The following is a 17,386-nucleotide window of genomic DNA, read 5'->3' as shown; positions in this document are numbered from 1 at the left end:
AGCGAGCATTTAGGTACACTATCTGCTAAAAGTTTACAATTGTTTTGTAAAGGAAATGTTACGTAGAATAGTATCGATAATAATATGTGTTTTGTACACGATTTTTTTCTTAGATTATTATTATTTTAGACTGCATCGAATCGTGAACATTTAAGTACACTATCTGCCAAAAGTTTGCGATTGTTTTGCAATGGGGATTTTACGTAGAACAGTATCGATAATAGTGTGTATTTTGTACGCAATATTTTTCTTGGATTATTATTATTGTAGACTGCATCGAATAGCAAATATTTAGGTACATTATCTGCCAAAAGTTTACAATCGTTCTACAAAGGGAATGTTACGTAGAATGAGATCGATAATAGTGTGTATTTTGTACGCAATTTTTTTCTTAAATTATTATTATTGTAGACTGCACCGAATAGCAAATATTTAGGTACAGTATCCGTCAAAAGTTAGAGATTCCTGTATAACAAAAATATTACCAATTACCCGATTGTCGGTCGAAGGATATCGACAGAAAATTATTTTTTCTTATCGTTTCGAGTATCTCGCTTCATTTTGAGAAAAACGTAAATACGGTTCACGAGTCGCGGTAAAACGAATTTGTGTCGTGTTTCCTCAAACATGTCGTCGAAATGTTCACCTTCGAACTTGTTTGTCGCTCGAACAATTCCAGGAAGCATTCTTCGAATTAATTTTTCGATCGTATCTCGAGCAATGTACTTCCAACGTTCGTTCAGCAGCTTCCACGAGTGTTCTTTCCCAAATCGAGTACGTTTTCGGGTAGATAAACCGCTCACATCGACGTACATAAACAAAACAAAGAGTACAGAGAACGTTAACAAAGTAACCTTACGAATAATTCTAAATACGGATTAAAATAACAAAGCAGAGTCACCTTGCAACGATTGTAACAAATACAATTGTACAAAATATAAAGAACGAAAAACTATCCAAACTTTTAACCTACTTATACACTGATCCTATAAAAAAAATATAGGATCAACTAATAAAAAATATAGGATCAACTAATAAAAAATATAGGATCAACTGATAAAAAATATAAAGCATTTTAAAAACACTTAAAAAGAAAAAAAGAAACAGAGAATCGTATCCACGACAATTCTCCTTCGAAATTATTCAAATTGTACCGTAAACAATTTTCGTAAACGATTCAGGGTGGCTTTTTTTTGGTCCAGACGCACTAAAATTTCTAAAGTTGCATTTTTCTCGGAAGTCTCGACTGTTCGGAACTCGACGTAATTTTTTCCACGAAGAGTGAACGCGGATCTGCAATTTCATTTGCAAATCCAATGCTCTTCTCGCAAGTTAGGACAACGCGGATCGGAACGGAAGGAATGTCGCATAAACGATTTTTTATATTCGACGTATCGCGACTGGTATGCGGTGTATATAATGCAGAAACACCGAGACCGGTTCTCGACGTAATGACATAAGGTTGGACAATGTGACGTCACTCGGCTACCTTCGCTGACAAAGTTCAGGTACGCGCGATGACTCGTTCCTGACCTTCGATTCATTGAAAAGTAGCGGCTCGAGATCGGTATTCGAACCGTGAGATTCTCCAGAATCGAGAACCACGTTACCAAGAGAGACACAGAAAAAAGGAAAACTCGAGATTTCACCGAACGTTGAAAACTGAAAAATCTTGCCTACGTGAGAAAATATTTACGAGAGACACGAAAGTATAATTGACGAAAAAATTCTGTTTCACTCGAGTCTGATCACAGGCTGCAGTTTCTACTTCGACTCGAATAGACGTACCATTGGACTGGAAACATTTATAGACCGGGATTAAACGTTGCTATTAACGTTAAGGCGTGAATAGGTCAATATTGACGATCGATTTTTCGCACAAAAATTACCGGAGAACTTGAACGCGTTCGATGGTACCAGATAAGATAATTTTACTCACGAGAATCGTTCGGAACTATTTTCTCGAACACACGAGTTCCAGTTGTGATTCGAAAGAGGGAATTGGTGTTCGATTCTGTCACGGAACTTGAACTTGAAAATATTTCTCAATTTATCGAGTGAGAAATTGTCTCGTTGACAAATTCGAAGTAAGAAATTCGTGTTCGATTCTATCGCGAAAGTTGAAAAGAATTTTTTAATGGAGTAACGACTCGATGGTAGTTATCCTCGAAGTTCTCGTGTTCTCACGAACTGTTTCTTTCCACTTTTATTTTTCTTTCCTTTGGAAAGCATTGTCGTAAATCACTAGATTGTAAATCTTAGAAGATTTACGAAGTAATTGGAAAATTTCAAAAGAAGAAAATTCTCGAGAGTACTGTGTATATCGATTACACTTGACTTCTTTAAGAAAAAGAAAACGAAGTGAACACTTAAAAAAAGAAAGAAACAAGGAATTGTATCCACGACAATTCTCCTTCAAAATAATTCAAATTGTGCCATAAACAATTCTCGTGTCGTTGTAAACGATTTGTATCGCTAGAAAGACTTACTTACGGTCGAGATCCCTGGTGTTCGACTCTCGATCGATCGTTGGTGTTAAATAAATAAACGGTCTTAACGGAGTCGATAATTGCACCTTGTCCAAACGACGGTCATCGAAATCACGCTTCTAAAGAGCGGATTTCGTGCGCTCCGCTTAGGCAATCACGGCGAACGATAACGTCGTAATTATCTGTTCAGGTAAACACAAACGCGAACACTTTTTTATCTCCAAGGTTCGCGGTACGTGAAAAACCCATGAGACCTCACACCCTTAATTACGTTTCACCGTGGTTTCGTTCGTGATTGAGGACAGTCGAATTTCTGTTTAATAAAAACAATTCTTTTCGTCGTCTTATTGTCCTGTCGTACGATATTATTTTCACAAAATAGAGGTACAAACAATTGGAATCTCTTTGCACGGATGACAAGGAACGATTGAAATTTTCAGTCGAGTTAGTAACGGTGAAAAAACACTATTGTTTATTACGAAAATCGTGACGTGAATGGTTAATTTCAAAGATTGTAAAGCCTCGAGAAGCGGAGAAATTCAATTTCTATAATTAGAGAAAATTTAATTAGAAATTCAATTTCTATAAAAGTTAGTCTCACGCGTGTATTTTGATATTACATTGTGGCGGGAAAAAAGTTTAATTCAAATATTTTACTCCGGTTGGATTAATTTACAGACCGAGAATTAATCCGTACACTTGATATATTAAAATTATTATACGTCAAATGGAAACCAGGCTGAATGCTCGTTGCAAGTAGTAAGAATGGAGAAGGTAAACAGTAGAATCGTACTTACTTCGATCAGACACGTTGCCACAGGTTCGTTGTTTCTATTTCGCTTTTTTTTTTACGTAGGAATCAATTAATCGACGTTTCTTCAAACTGTACACAAACTTCTAACTACAATAACAAAATTTCGAACGATTTCATCGATGTAAATTTCTACACTCATTTTGTATACACTTTTAATCAGTCGGAACAATGACGTTGAACGACAAACGAGTTCTCGTTGATATCGTTTTCTTTCAACCGGATCTATTATTCAACTGATTACGGGTTCGACTGAAAACAAAGAATTTCTACGAATAGTGACAGATAAGATACCACGGCTTGGATCGTATCAGCGTGAGAAACGTAATCAATTATTCGAGGAGAGAAATACAATCGCGCAGACAACCGGTAATTTATTCAATAATTATTACAGTACCGGGCTTTATCGCAACGTAATCGCGATATGTCGCTCAACACGTAATACTTTGTCCGGGGCGATCTTGGCTCGTAATTGACACGAATTTATCGTAGCGGGCAACGTGCCAGCTAAAACGTGCACCAGGAGTACGTTCGTGCACACGTTTGATCGTCACGGCGACGTGTTCCAGTAAAACTTACAAAAACGACAGGTGGCAGCTTTAACACGTGTTCGACGCGTAGCATTACGATCGACTCGCGTTAACCGACACCGAGACCGCGTCCCACTGACCTCGCTTCGAGATAAGGCTACCTACCCCGCTTGATAGGGAATCGTCGCTTTCGTGGAAAATTCAAGCAAAATTTAATCTCGTTCACGATTCGATACAAGGACGATTTATTCGATGTGTTATTATACTTTGAACGTTTGTAAGTCGAGTCATTGTTTATTTGCATCTACCCCGCTATCAAGGGAATCGTCGCTTTCGTGGAAAATTCAAGCAAAATTTAATCTCGTTCACGATTCGATACAAGGACGATTTATTCGATGTGTTATTATACTTTGAACGTTTGTAAGTCGAGTCATTGTTTATTTACATCTACCCCGCTATCAAGGGAATCGTCGCTTTCGTGGAAAATTCAAGCAAAATTTAATCTTCTTCTTCACGATTCGATACAAGGACGATCTATTCGATGTTTTATTATACTTTGAACGTTTATAACTTCGAGTCTTTGTTTATTTGCATCTACCCCGCTATCAAGGGAATCGTCGCTTTCGTGAAAGCTTCAAGCAAAATTTAATCTTCTTCTTCACGATTCGATACAAGGACGATCTATTCGATGTTTTATTATACTTTGAACGTTTATAACTTCGAATCTTTGTTTATTTGCATCTACCCCGCTATCAAGGGAATCGTCGCTTTCGTGAAAGCTTCAAGCAAAATTTAATCTTCTTCTTCACGATTCGATACAAGGACGATCTATTCGATGTTTTATTATACTTTGAACGTTTATAACTTCGAATCTTTGTTTATTTGCATCTACCCCGCTATCAAGGGAATCGTCGCTTTCGTGAAAGCTTCAAGCAAAATTTAATCTTCTTCTTCACGATTCGATACAAGGACGATTTATTCGATGTGTTATTATACTTTGAACGTTTCTAAGTTCGTTGAGTCTTTGTTTATTTGCACTTTGTTGCAATCTACGATTCGATACTCGGTGTTACGATATTAATCGTACTGCGTTTATTTGTTCTCTCGAGGTGTCTGGGTAGAAATATTGCAAATGTAGAAAACTGGTGTTTTTAATGTTATGATACAACGAGGACTAAGGGAATGCATCTACCCCGCTATCAAGAGAATCGTCGCTTTCGTGGAAAATTCAAGCAAAATTTAATCTTCTCGTTCACGATTCGATGCAAGGACGATCTATTCGATGTTTTATTATACTTTGAGCGTTCCTAAGTTCGTCGAGTCTTTGTTTATTTACACTTTGTTGCAATCTACGATTCGATACTCGGTGTTACGATACAACGAGGACCAAGGGAATGCGTTCGATCGTTACAGTAGCTCAGATTGTTAAAGAAAAATATAATTACAATGCATTCGATACTTGTCCCTCTTTCAATGGCTTAACCCTAAATCATTAGGGTTAACAAAGTGTCGATTGAAATCGATCGATGGGGTATCGGATAACATTAGATAAATTTCCACACTTGAAAGCGGGAATTACCGTATTTGCACGCGAACCTCGTTGCATAGAATTGATGAGCGATGGGAATGGTCGCTTGGCAACAAGTAAAATCGAAAGTTGAGGTCTTTGAGACAAAAAGCGGTTCCGTGGTCAGACAATTGCGCAAGAGGTCGTTGGATCGATTACCTCGATAGTTGCGCGCGGTTTCGGCACTCGTGGGTTCTCATCGACCCCGTTTTCAAGCAAATATCGAGGTTTCGACGTAGACTCGTGCAGAGAACGTCCCATGAGATTCTTTGTTTGGGCAGATCTTTTCGAAAGCAACGTTAGCGGAAAAATCGCCGATCGGCAAGGTGCCAAGCTATCGATTCTCTCGCATCTCTTTCTCTCGCTGTCGGATCATACTAGGAAATGGTAAATAATGTATGTACCTCGACACGGAAATACACACAGCGTAAGATCGCGAATGTTGGCCTTCGGTCGTTGCCGATTTGCAGTCGGTACACGATTTAACCGTCATCGGAATATTAACGATCGGCAAATAGATATTCTCATCGTCGCTCGATCCAGCGATCGTTCGCTCTTTCACGTATCCAACGTCTGCTTGATATTCATCTCTCTCTCGCGAGCAATGGCTCGTGAAAAGTATTCTCCTACCGGTCGAGATTTAATCGACTCGACACGTTCAATTAGCGACCTCTCTACTAAAAAAAAAAAAACACTTCTACGGAAACGTTCATTAAATTTCGAACGACAGTTTTTCCCGTTCCTTTCCTGGAACTTTTCACACTACTCGTGGGAGCTTTGCCATAACCTCGTCGTCCAAAGTGCGAGGTATTTCTGGACAGTGTAGGGTGTATCGAGAATAAAGAAACATTGTATATTTAATGTATTATAGTGTTTTCTAGGAGAGTATTAATAGAATTAAGTTTTCTCACTTTTTGTGGGAACTTTTTAGCATTTTATTGAGCAAGATTGTTAGAAGAGGTATTTCTGGGTAATATAGGGGGTATTGAAAATAAATAAACATTGTGTACTTAATGTAATAATATTTTCTATGAGAGTATTAATAGAATTAAGTTTTCTCACTTTTTGTGGGAGCTATTTGCCACTTTCTTGGACAAAATTGTTAGAAGAGGTATTTCTGGGTAATATAAGGTGTATTGAAAATAATGAAACATTGTGTACTTAATGTAATAATATTTTCTATGAGAGTATTAATAGAACTAAATCTTCTCATTTTTTGTGGGAGCTATTTGGCACTTTCTTGGACAAAATTGTTAGAAGAGGTATTTCTGAATAATACAGGGTGTATTGAAAATAAAGAAATACTATATACTTAATGTAGTAATATTTTTTATGCAAATATTAATAGAACTAAGTCTTCTCATTTTTTGTGGAAGCTATTTGGCATTTCTAAATAATACAGGGTGTATTGAAAATAAAGAAACACTATGTACTTAACGTAGTACCATTTTCTATAAAAATATTAATAGAAGTACCCCACTTTTTGGCATTTCTTCAAACAAAATAATTAAGAGAGCCATTTCGGTATAACATAGAGTGTATCGAGAATAAAGAAACATCGTGCACCATACGTAAGAACATTTTCACCGAGAATCTCAGAAAACCGACAAACCTATACAAATATCCAATCATCGAACGGTTGTTAATTACAAGAACATTGAAAATTCACCCGTAAATTTTCGTACACCTATACCGTCCCGCTCTAAGCGACATTCGAACAGCCGTTAAGAACTCCTTCGAACTCTGACGTATTTGAAAACGCATCGGTTGAGTCACGAAGGTGGCTGTCAACCACCATCGTACCTTCCGCGTCTTATCGAGCTTCACGGAAGGTACTTGCCGATGCAAAGATAGCAATGATCTTGGCAAACGGCTTATTACAATTACTAATCGCAGCTGATCATTACACGACGTGCCACGAACGAGCAATTAGCCGACGGGACCGTAATCGTTCCGTTGCGCAAAAGCCACGACTCGCGTCGGGTGAAATGACTCGCGAACGAGCCGACGTCACGAGAACACACGAGTTCGGGAAAGATGCACTCGTCCACCGACCACGGAAGTACCACCTTTGTTACGGAAGCTTTTGTTTCGAAATTCCACGGCCTCGGCCACGCGCCGCTCCGTTACATTCCATCGGGCCACTCTAACGAACAATAATGCGGAACAAAGGGAAATATTGTTCACGCGCGTTGCTTCGAAAATAACGTTTCACGAGCGTCGCGAATCGCACGAACTTGATTCTTCCATTACGCGAACTCGTGTTTTCCAATATAGACTCGGACGTGTTACATCGGGTGCACAAATCGAAACTTTTGGGGCAACCCTTTGAAATTAACCAATTGACCCAATTTTTGAAATTAGGAAACTTTTTTCACCGCGTATGCAAACGTTTTATTGAAAATATTCTTGTGGAAGAATTGAGGAGTACTTGGGTACAATTTCGGTACTTGGGTACTTGGGAAAATTTACACGATTGTAATTGGATTTAGACACTTGAATGATTCGAGAGGGAAGACTTAGTTCTATTAGTATTTGCACGAAAAATATTACTACATTAAGTACACAATGTTTCTTTATTCTCGATACACTCTGTATTATACAGAAATGCCTCTTCTAACAGTTTTGTTCAATGAAGTGCCAAAAAGCACCCACAAAAAGTGAGAAAACTTAATTTTTATTAATATTCTCATAGAACATATTACATTTACATTAGGAGTCAATTTTAACAACGGTGTTCCAACTTTATAACTTTCGATGGTTACATTTTATTAATATATACAGACCACAGCGTATATTAGAATTTTAACAACGATGTTCCAACTTTGTAACTTTCGATGGTTACATTTTATTAATATATACAGACCACAGCGTATATTAGAATTTTAACGAACAGTTCATTAATATAAATTCAAGTTTCTAGCTACGAGTGATGAAATAGTGACTTGCACATTTCTTTTTTTTAAATACCGACGTAACAATTTTAAAGAAGTCACGTTACATTCTCCACGACCGCGAAATGTTTAATTCTCGAATATAATTTCCGTTACGATTCTCACGATATTGCGCGCGATGTTACGCATCGTGGCGCTTGAACATTTGCGCGTTCGGAAGCTCGTTAAAAATTATGTCAGCGATAAAGAGTCATCGCGGGACGAAAATACAGTGATTCTCGTCGGCTGTAGCGTCGTCTCTTTTTTTTTCTTTTTCCTTTTTTCGATTCGATTCATAGAAATCATCCGACGAGACAAGATCACGTGGCATTGCCCAGTTGTGAAATTATTCACCAATCGCGAACTTACGGTACCGCGTGATAAATGAATATTAATATTAGAATATGAATAATACATGGTAAACCCGTGTTCCAGCTGTGATAAGAAACACGACTATAATATTTATCGTTGCTCGCGACATAATTTCGCTACCGCAACCACCCAATCAGGACTACGATAAAGTAAAGGGTGATACACAAATGTTGATAAACGTAAGATTCTAAGCAATCTTCGAGATCATGATCGATCGTGAGAATCGAGAGACAACGTATAAATTTACAATATGGTACAAAGTACAGAGATTTCGGTGGTTTCTCCGAGTATTAAATTATTGGGTTGTTTGGAAAGTTATTTCGTTTTTTTTTGGTGAAAATGAAACACGATTTTTTTAGAATGTATAAACATTCTATTAAATTATATATTCTCCATTTTGGAAAAGGAAATTACTTTTCAAACAACTTAATATTTTTCGGTGAAGATGTTTCCCTTTTAAATAATATCAACGACGATAAAATTATATAGCTTGTGAATAATATAAATTCTTCAAGTCGATACATGCAAAGATCATAGTAGACATTTTGTTCGACAACTTGTATCAACATTTGATTAAATTATATATTCTCCATTTTGGAAAACGAAATTACTTTTCGAACAACTCGATATTTTTCAATTAAGATGTTTCCCTTTTAAATAAAATCAACGACGATAAAATTATATAGCTAGTAAATAATATAAATTATATTCTTCAAGTCGATACGTGCAAAGATCATAGTAGACATTTTGTTCGACAACTTGTATCAAAATTTTATTAAATTATATATTCTCCATTTTGGGAAAGAAAATTACTTTACAAACAACCTGATATTTTTCGGTGAAGATGTTTCCCTTTTAAATAATATAAACGACAATAAAATTATATAGCTTATGAATAATATAAATTATATTCTTCGAATCGATACGTGCAAAGATCACAGTAGACATTTTGTTCGACAACATGTACCTTCTCTCTTGAACCAGAAATAACCATGTTAGAATCAATTATTATTATCCAAAGAGTTTCAAGTATTTCATAGTCAACCAGAGGTTCCTCGAGTATATTTATTTCCATGGTCCATAATTTCTTTTTTCATTCTCGACATTCGATTAGTCTTTCCTCGTTCTGTTAGCCATGCATCGTAGTGCACTGGTTGTCTCGCGTAGAATTTTTTCAATTAAAATTAGAAGCACTTTAAGAGAACAACAAAGCGACTCCTAAACAATAGGAAAAGTTTCCTATGACTAACCATCGCCAAAAACGTTCTACTCCAGATCCATTATCCCCGACTGTTTCGACATCCTCATCTGTTTTCACACGATGCATCTCCCTAATGATGTCACCAATAATGTTCTCGATAACCCTGATTTGCATCATCGACATTGACGCATAATTGTAACGCAACGCGCGGCCTTATCGGCGCGATAGAAAGAAATAACAGAGAGAAGAAAAGAAGAAAAAAAATAAAACGATCGCTCGGTTCACCCCGATACGCGACAGCCTTTGTGAAAATCGGCGCGCGAGCAACGAGAACTACTTCCGGAGCCGGTTGAATCAGCGATTGTTTCTTTCCGCAAATGGCAGCCACTCGCTCCGTTTTATCGATGTGTTTTGCCACCAGGAATAGATTGCAATGTGCGTTTCGTATCTTAGGAGTTCGTCGGTCAGTGACCTCCCTAAACAATGTTTGAGACAAAAAAATAAAAATACAATTAATAGTGTAATGGAGTAAAAAGTATCGATTTGCAAGTTATTTCACGGATAAATCGTGACGCGTGTTTTTTAGCGTAAGAGTTCGTGGGTCAGTGATTTTCCTAAACAATGTTTGAGACAAAAAAATAAAAATACAATTAATAGTGTAATGGAGTAAAAAGTATCGATTTGCAAGTTATTTCTCGGATAAATCGTAACACGTGTTTTGTACTGTAAAAGTTCGTAGGTTAGCAATTTTCCTAAACAATATTTGAGAAAAAAAATAAAAATACAATTAATAGTGAAACGGAGTAAAAATTATCGATCTTCAAGTTATTTCACGGATAAATCGTGACGCGTGTTTTTTAGCGTGAGAGTTCGTGGGTTAGCGATTTTCTTAAACAATATTTGAGAAAATAAAATAAAAATACAATTAATAGTGTAATGGAGTAAAAAGTATCGATTTGCAAGTTATTTCTCGGATAAATCGTAACACGTGTTTTGTACTGTAAAAGTTCGTGGGTCAACGATCTTCCTAAATAGTATTTGAGAAAAAAAATAAAAATACAATTAATAGTGTAATGGAGTAAAAAGTATCGATTTGCAAGTTATTTCACGGATAAATCGTGACGCGTGTTTTTTAGCGTAAGAGTTCGTGGGTCAGTGATTTCCCTAAACAATATATAAGGAAAAAAACAAAACACTATTTATAGTGAAACGGGATAATAATAATTGATCTTCAACGAGTTATTTCACGGATAAATTGTAACGCGTGTTTTGTACTGTAAGAGTTCATGAGTCAGCGATCTCTCTGAACAATATTTACAAAAAGAGAAACAAAACTAGTAGATCAACTGAGTAAAAATTATCGATCCTCAACGAGTTATTTTATAGATAAATTGTAACGCGTGTTTTGTACTGTAAAAGTTCATGGGTCAGCGATCTCTCTAAACAATATTTAAAAAAAGAAAAAAAGAAAAAGAAAACTAGTAGATTAACGGAGTAAAAATTATCGATCCTCAACGAGTTATTTCATAGATAAATTGTAACGCGTGTTTTGTAGAGTAAAAGTTCGTCGGTCAGCGATTTCCCTAAACAATATTTAAGAAAAAAAACAAAAATGCAATTAACAGTGAAACAGGATAAAAATGATCGATCTTCAATGAGTTATTTTGCGGATAAATTGTAACGCGTGTTTTTTAGCATAAGAGTTCGTCGATCAGCGATTTCCCTAAACAATATTTAAGAAAAAAAACAAAAATACAATTAACAGTGAAACAGGATAAAAATGATCGATCTTCAATGAGTTATTCGACGATACGGCAGCTCGTAATTATTCAAATTATCGAACAACGCTCGAAGCACAATTAACATTAACTGAAACGTACTCCGAACTGATTTAAAGTAGAGTAAAAACTTCTGTTTTTCGATAAGTTGGAAATGTAAATTCGAACGACTTTATCGCCCGATAAGACATCCATGCATTAAACTCTCTGCATGTCGCACGGAATTGGACGTGTATTACAATTTCGTTCTTTTTTTTTTCTTCTTCCCCCTCCTCCGTGTGTGATTTATTCCACCGAGGCGTGGGTCTCTAATTGGTTCGATCGATGTACGTAATGTCACCGGTCGTTTCTTTTTTTTGCTCGAAAACATTATGCCGTAACGCGAGACACGATTTCCTGCAGAAGTTGTTCGATTAATCATGAATCGCTAAATATTCGTTCGAGGAATGAAAAAAATTGTTTACCACTTCGCGTCCGTGATTTCGAATATTCGATCGTGGAACGTGCGACACGAATTGCATTACTACAACAATTGATACCATAATCTTTTCCACGGACGAAATTGCTTTTGTCGTTTTTAATTTGTCGCAATACTCCCCTACTTCGATTGTCTCTTTTGTCTCTGGAACGTAGTCTCGTCCGTGGTCATAAACCGACGAAAATATCGTCGAGTGTTTTCGAACGAAAGAGTTAATTTTCTCGACGAGCCATCAATGTCAATTTTAAAGGTTGCGCGAGAGAAGGAACGCGGCTTCGACATGCGTAAATAAAATTTAAATATTGTCACCGTTCGCGGGTGAGACGAACTTCTCGAGCGGTTCTAGTAAATAATAGTGAATTGGTACACGATTCTTTTCGCAACGATTCGACCGTTTTTCTGGTGGTGAGCGCGTTTCTATCGCGGGATCGACTCTGAATTCGAATAAATCTCGACCTCGTGGAATCACGGTGGTCAGTCTTGGATGTCCAGCTACCTACTTCTGCGCGATACATTTTAATTCCGCGCGGAAACGAATTAAGAAAACGGACGTCGCGTTGCCTCGGGTTTTATTCGGAAATCTGTTATCTCGGAGCCGTTTCACGAACAGGTGCACGCAAGATTTTAAATTGGCCTCTTACCTGACCCGCCGCGGACCTAGGTCGGGTAAGGTCAGTTAGGGTCAAACACCTGTGCATGTTCGGTGTTCGCGGAAGCGCGAGAAACTGAAAAATCGGGCATTTGATCGCGAGAAGATAAGTACGAACGAAGGGGGCCGGGTGAAAAAATTGTAAAGATATTTTAAATCGTTGTACGAACGAACAATCTGGAGTGATGTAAACTGTGTATACGATCGAAGGGGGCCAGAGTAAACAAATGGTAAAGATATTTTAAATTATTGTACAAATGAATAATCTGGAGTAAATGTAAACTGTATATACGATCGAAGGGGGCCAGAGTAAAAAAATTGTAAAGATATTTTAAATCGTTGTACAAACGATTAATTTGGAGTAAATGTAAACTGTGTATACGATCGAAGGGAGCCAGAGTAAAAAAATTGTAAAGATATTTTAAATCGTTGTACAAACGAATAATCTGGAGTAAATGTAAACGATCAAAGGTGGCCAGAGTAAAAGAATTCTAAAAATATTTTAAATCATTGTACAAACGAATAATCTGGAGTAAATGTAAACGATCAAAGGGGGCCAGAGTAAACAAATGGTAAAGATATTTTAAATCATTGTACAAACGAATAATCTGGAGTAAATGTAAACTGTGTATACGATCGAAGGAGGTCAGAGTAAAAAAATGGTAAAGATATTGTAAAACGTCGTAGAAACGAATAATCTGAAGTAAATTTAAACAGTGGAGTGGAATGATACCGATGACGGCATAAAACTTAAATTTTTAATTTCTTTGACGCGTCTTCCTGCACTTTCACCTCGAGGCAATGCCATCGGTCGAATCAGCATTTTCCTGTGACGCCAACGTGACGATATTTATAATAACGATCTTGCGACTGTACGCAACGATTCGATACAGAAATTTTTCCTAATATTTCCTGTTAAGGATGGATTATAATATTGCAATTTAAATTATCGTCTTTTACGATCGATTTCTTAAGGCGATCTAACAATACGAAAAACGTGACCAATTTTTCACGTGTTCCTCGAGGTATTACTTATTTAATCTTACTTAGGAAAATCTTGAGCTTTTACATATTTTAGTCTTGTCGATCTCCGGAGAAATTACATAAAGAGGATTAAGAACAGTGTTGAATTTTGGAAATGTATTGCTCCTAGAAACAGGGAATTAAAATCGAAGAGGTTATCTTTGGAGGAAATTCTATAAAGAGGGTTAAGGAAATTCTATAAAGAGGATTAAGAAGAAGAAATTCCATGAAAGGGATTAAGAAGAGGAAATTCCATAAAGAGAGTTAAGAAGAGGAAATTACATAAAGAGGGTTAAGAACAGTGTTGAATTTTGGAAATGTATTGCTCCTAGAAATAGGGAATTAAAATTGAAGAGGTTATCAACGGAGGAAATTCTATAAAGAAGGTTAAGAATTGGAAATTCCATAAAGAGTGTTGAAAAGAGGAAATTCTACAAGGAAGGTTAAAAAGAAGAAATTCCATAAAGAAGGTTAAGAACAATGTAGAACTTTGGAAACGAATTGCTCCTATAATAAAAACAGAGAATTAAAATCGAACAGGTTGTGCATGAAGGAAATTTCATTAAAGAGGGTTAAGAAGAGGAAATCCTATAAAGAGGATCAAGAAGAGGAAATTCCCTAAAGAGTGTTAAAAAATTCCATAAAGATTCTTAAGAACAGTTAAGAACTTTGGAAACGAATTACTCCTACAAACAGAAAATTAAAATCGAAGAGGTCTATGAAGAAAATTCCCTAAAGAGGGGTCAAGAAGAGAAAATTCCCTAAAGAGTGTTAAAAAATTCCATAAAGATTCTTAAGAACAGCTAAGAACTTTGGAAACGAATTACTCCTACAAACAGAAAATTAAAATCGAAGAGGTCTATGAAGAAAATTCCCTAAAGAGGAGTCAAGAAGAGGAAATTCCTTAAAGAGGGGTCAAGAAGAGGAAATTCCCTAAAGAGGGGTCAAGAAGAGGAAATTCCCTAAAGAGGGTTAAGAACAGTGTAGAACCTTGAGAATCGATCGCTTCTAGGAACGAAGAATTAAAATCGAAGTGGTTATCCACGTTAGGGTACGTTTCGTTTCGCGAGCGCGCGAGCGAACCGATCGGTGCATCGCGTTTAACGGTGCAACGAAGATGCATCGTGGGACATCTGTTACTCGGGAAGAGGCAAGAGGTGCACAAGTGTCGAGTAGCGACCCCGACCTTGAAGAGGTCTTTGTCGATGCGAGCGACATCAGTATTCAACGCCTTCGCATCTTCTTCCAGGCCGTCTCTTGAATACTAAAGCTATCTCCGATCGTCCACCGTAGGCTTTGTACGACCGCATAATATATTTTCACGTTAATGGTCGCACGATTGCCTTTGTACCAATGTTTTTTCTCCACCACCGCGACGACATCGACACCAATGGACGCCTTTATGTCGTTCGAGTGTGATCCACGACACAACTTTTGCACACCCTGTCGGCCAATTTAATTCGATTGTTTCTATCCGATCCGCCGGGAGAAATTTTACGAAAAAGAAACCAGTAACGTGAAATATGTCATAAAAATGATACGGTCTCGGTAACATTTACATCGAAAATGATCGTTGTAGACGAGTCTACAACGATTATTTTTATCCACTTTAGTAGTACTTATTGGTATATTTTACAATTCACGAAGAAAAGAAGTAAATAGGTACCGTGAAATATTTCCTAAAAATGGTACGGTCTCGGTAACATTTCCATCGAATTCGATCTTCGATTACTCATCTACAATCATTTTTATTCATTTTAATAGTACTTATTGATATATTTTACAATTCACGAAGAAAAGAAGTAAATAGGTACCGTGAAATATTTCGTAAAAATAATACTTCTGTCTGGATAACGTCTGCTTCGACTTCGTTTGATTTTCGAATTCGTCCGTGACAATTGTTACTTATTTTATCGAAAGATAATTTATCTCGTGGACAAGAACGATGCAACGATACTTCTTCGAGTATATTTTAATATTTGTTCTGCGCATCGATGGGGTACGTTGTTAAATTATCATGGTGAACGCATACTTGGTCTCTGTAAACAATGGCTGGAGGTAAAATATTTTATGTTTCTATCTGATAAAAACAATGATGTCACACGTCTGCGCGATGACGACCGCCGCGACTTCCAGGGAAATTTCCTTATGCACATACATCGGTACGCTGTCGACCATGAGGGGTTAAACAATTTTTTTTTTATTGCCGAACGTTGACAACTTCTCTCTCTTGGGTTCAGTTTTCTCCTTCTCGTCCCGGGCTCACGTTACGGTAATAATCATCTCTTTGTTACGAAGGTTACATTTATATGATAATTTGTGTTTTTAATTTTTTTCCTTGTTTGTCATGTTGATAGGGGACCTTCGGACGAATAACGTACGAATTTGGAGTCATTGTTCCAAAGAGTGATTTATTCTTCGAAATGTTAATCTCTTTTACGATTCGTTTTCAATTATCGACTCGTGTCTCGTGGTTTTATTGATTACATTTATGAGTAAAGTTGATCCAAAAATATTGAATTGAATGAAACGTTCTGAAACGATGGCTCATCGATCGAGGAACGTTTTTAACACTATTACTTGGTAATAAAGAAGTAACGTCTGCCAACTTTCGCTTCGACTACTTAATCTCCATAGTGTGCTACTTTTAGCCTTACCCTAATCGATACCCCAACGACACAGTCCAGTAAATGGTGCACGCGTCTCGGAGCGATTCGATTTTCAGTCTATCGATCGCCCGATGACTGAAAATCAGGGTACACTCGTGTATGTTCTTTCTCATGCACGTGATCGGTAAATAAAGAACAACGTGTGTCGTTGACCTAGTCGCCATCGATGCAAAACGACGACGATTCGATTTTATCCAGCAACGCAAATCTCCGAAAGGTTTCATCCCTAACCGCCCCAAAAATATAAACCACGTACTCCAAAAGTACAAGTAATCCTACTGAAAGTATTCCGGAGAAACTAATACCAAACAAATTCTACCAAAAAGTAGAATTAAAAATAGTATTAAATAGTATTCTAAATAGTATTAAAAAAAAATAAGAATCACACGTTTTTTCATAGACCAACGTTCCTACAGAGTGCAAAAATAAATTTCACAACTTCGTAACCCAACATTCGTAACTCAATGTTATTTTATTTCCCAGCCAATATCTATTACGACGATTAAAATAAACATTCTCAATTTTACTCGCAACATTTGCAAAAGAAACTGCACCTTCAAAGTTTGAGCTCACGATCGAAGCGAATTCTGTTCGCGGACCGACGTGACCGGAAAGCGACGCAACTCGAGTTCACTTTCCCGTTTGATTTGATTTCCAGTCGGTCCAGGGTGGACAACGATTGCGAATACGATCTATTAACGAAGAGGAGCCACGTTCGAGCGACATTTGAGAAACACTGCCGCGCAGTTCTCTAACCGCGTTGAAATTCCATGAAATTTCTGCCACAGCCTAGATCTTAAACTAGCCGAGCAAACGTGGCGAGATTTCAGATGATCGTGCATCATACCTTATGCATCCGGTGGCCCTTAAGGCGGTGAGTCACGCT

The 17,386-nt window shown here is 37.2% G+C and overlaps 1 protein-coding gene and 1 long non-coding RNA gene across 5 annotated transcripts in view; one reads left to right on the top strand and one right to left on the bottom strand.

The window, feature by feature from the left end:
• Positions 1-17,386, top strand: part of LOC143154784 (matrix metalloproteinase-14-like) — a 57,424-nt gene that overhangs the window by 3,314 nt on the left and 36,724 nt on the right. The window lies entirely within an intron of this gene.
• LOC143145080 (uncharacterized) lies at positions 9,626-17,365 on the bottom strand. The gene is made up of 2 exons (XR_012991599.1): positions 17,348-17,365; positions 9,626-10,379 (listed from the first exon to the last, which is right to left on the bottom strand). It is a non-coding gene; the product is annotated as an uncharacterized LOC143145080 (long non-coding RNA).

This window comes from Ptiloglossa arizonensis, chromosome 1 (genome assembly GCF_051014685.1).
Source record: "Ptiloglossa arizonensis isolate GNS036 chromosome 1, iyPtiAriz1_principal, whole genome shotgun sequence".
NCBI lineage: Eukaryota > Metazoa > Arthropoda > Insecta > Hymenoptera > Colletidae > Ptiloglossa > Ptiloglossa arizonensis.
Note: the sequence above shows the minus strand (reverse complement) of the source record. Positions and strands in the feature narration are given on the sequence as shown.